General features: G+C 32.1%; 1 non-coding gene across 1 annotated transcript; it reads left to right on the top strand.

Moving 5' to 3' along the window:
• The first annotated feature begins 1,811 nt into the window (after positions 1 to 1,811).
• Positions 1,812 to 1,885, top strand: Trnai-gau. Its single transcript has one exon. It is a non-coding gene; the product is annotated as a tRNA-Ile (tRNA).
• Positions 1,886 to 2,247: the final 362 nt, after the last annotated feature.

Genomic DNA, 2,247 nt, shown 5'->3' with positions numbered 1-2,247 from the left:
ATTATTTGAAGGCAATTTCACAAAAAAAAAAAAGACACGATTTGCATAAAGTTAGAATAAGCAATAAAACTGTCATTCTAAGCCGTTTGCAAAAGAAAAAAATGGCCTGTGTTAAAAGCTGCGCTAAAAAGGAAAAAAAGATACGTGTATATGATCAAATGTCTAACCTTCGCAAAGGATAAAAAAAAAATGAAAGAACGAAGATTGTAGGAGAGTTTTTACCATGATGAGTTTATGTAAAACAGTGTGACAAAGTTTTTATTTTCTAGAAAAGAAATACTGTTAATATTGACGTTATTATGAAGCAATATCGCGGATTTCTGGTTCGTCACGCTAATTTTTTTTGTTGTTGTTGGAAATTTAATCGGCTTTTAGCCTTGAATTTCACTAGGATAAAAACCTAACATATGCTGAAGGAACTTTGACTATGAGCGATATAGTGGAAACCAATAGGCCTAAACATTTTTGTAAAATTAAATTAACTACCGATTAATATTTTTTCTATATTTCTCTTAATTTGTTCTTTGTGGTTCAAAATCAATGTATATAATGACAAAATTATTAGAATTACTAACTATGTTTATTCCAGTCTATACATAAATATAACAATGTTGTATGCGTTTAGGCTAATTAAATATAATTGAATTTATAAGTTATTGCTGTGATTAAGCGCAAGTGACCTCTATTGCGTGTGGATTGAACTTTTTATCAATGCTGACACACCAAGAAATGTCTGAAATCACATGAAATATTATCACGAAAAAACTATATGGCTAAATATTCTAGAATGACAATTGGAAGACTGTATTTGGTAAAGAAATTTTTGAATCAATTCTCTTCTTAAAGCTCAGATTCGAAACAAAACAAGCCTTGACTATTCCAGATATATAATTGGTGACAATATTATCATTTTCCATTTTTTTACTCTCGATTTCTTCAACATATATGTCGTTTTTCAGAACTTTATGAACCTATTGAGTGTTTTAAATGTTTATTTGTAGTTATTACGAGCTATTTTCATGTTTTACTTCATTGCCTAATTTTGTTTGTTTTATGTGTGAATTGATGTGCTGTATGTTGGTTATGAGGCCCTCTGTGGAGGATCTTTTAATAAATGGTGAGGGAACAAAAACCTAGTGTTGGGTGAAAGATTTCCTCGGGCAATGGATATTACAAATGTCGAGTAATTGACCCATTAAAACATAAGTTTCTCGTAGGCCTTAAGTTATTAAAATCTAATGTATGTTTTAAAGTTAGTCTAAATAGAAGGCCACGACCCGCTCGGTGGTTGGCCTAACGTGCGTACTGCGGTTCAGTGGTTCACGTCCCGTTATACCCCTCCCCCAACACAAAAATATAAAAAATTGAGCAATGCATTTTGGTACCGTTGATGTAATACAAATATTGGACTGGAGTAATCCAATACTGGCGGTGGCTGATATGGACTTGCTGCCTTACCCGTTGCTTCAAAATTAGGGACGGCTGATGCTCTCGAATATCTTATCGTGAAATCCAACAAACAAACCAAATATAGAATTAATTAGTACTTTCTACTGTATCACTGCTGTTGATTAGAGATCGGAGATAGCGCTATCTAACGGCTGTTATTATTTGGGTTACGGTTGTAAATGCTTCATGCTTTACACTATGCCCCAACACCCTTATTAACATTATATCGTGCTGATGAAATAGATTGGTTAGATAATAGATATAATCAAAAATAACTGAAACAAAAACTTAAAAAAACAAAAAAAACTGTCATATTATAATAATTTATCTATAAAGATTTTAAATGTAGGCACAACTTTTATGGCCCGTTAGCTCAGTTGGTTAGAGCGTCGTGCTGATAACGCGAAGGTCGTGGGTTCGACCCCCATGCGGGCCAAAATATTTTTAATACCTATTATAAACATTATATATTTTGAAAAAGGTTGTGTAATTCTACTTAAGTTAAGTAACAGAATTAAATTGGATTCCAAAAAAAAATACTAAGAAATTAAGTTCTTCTTTCAAATTTTCTGCACACTATGAATGATATTATTCAAACGTACACGTGTATATTATAAACATACGATCCTGCTTTTACTTATGATGAAATATGGTATATTCTGGTAAAATGGAATATAGGAGGTTCAACCAGATTTTTATTACGGAATTCTGAGTTCTCATACTTTGACTGAGTTTGAGAAAGAACGAGTCTCGGAACAAATGTACAAAAGACACATTCATTTTTACAAACAAAGTTCG

The sequence above is a fragment of the Limulus polyphemus genome, unplaced genomic scaffold, assembly GCF_000517525.1.
Source record: "Limulus polyphemus unplaced genomic scaffold, Limulus_polyphemus-2.1.2 Scaffold8894, whole genome shotgun sequence".
In the NCBI taxonomy this organism is placed as follows: Eukaryota; Metazoa; Arthropoda; class Merostomata; order Xiphosura; family Limulidae; genus Limulus; species Limulus polyphemus.
The sequence above is the reverse complement of the archived record's forward strand: the minus strand, read 5'-3'. Positions and strand labels throughout refer to the sequence as shown.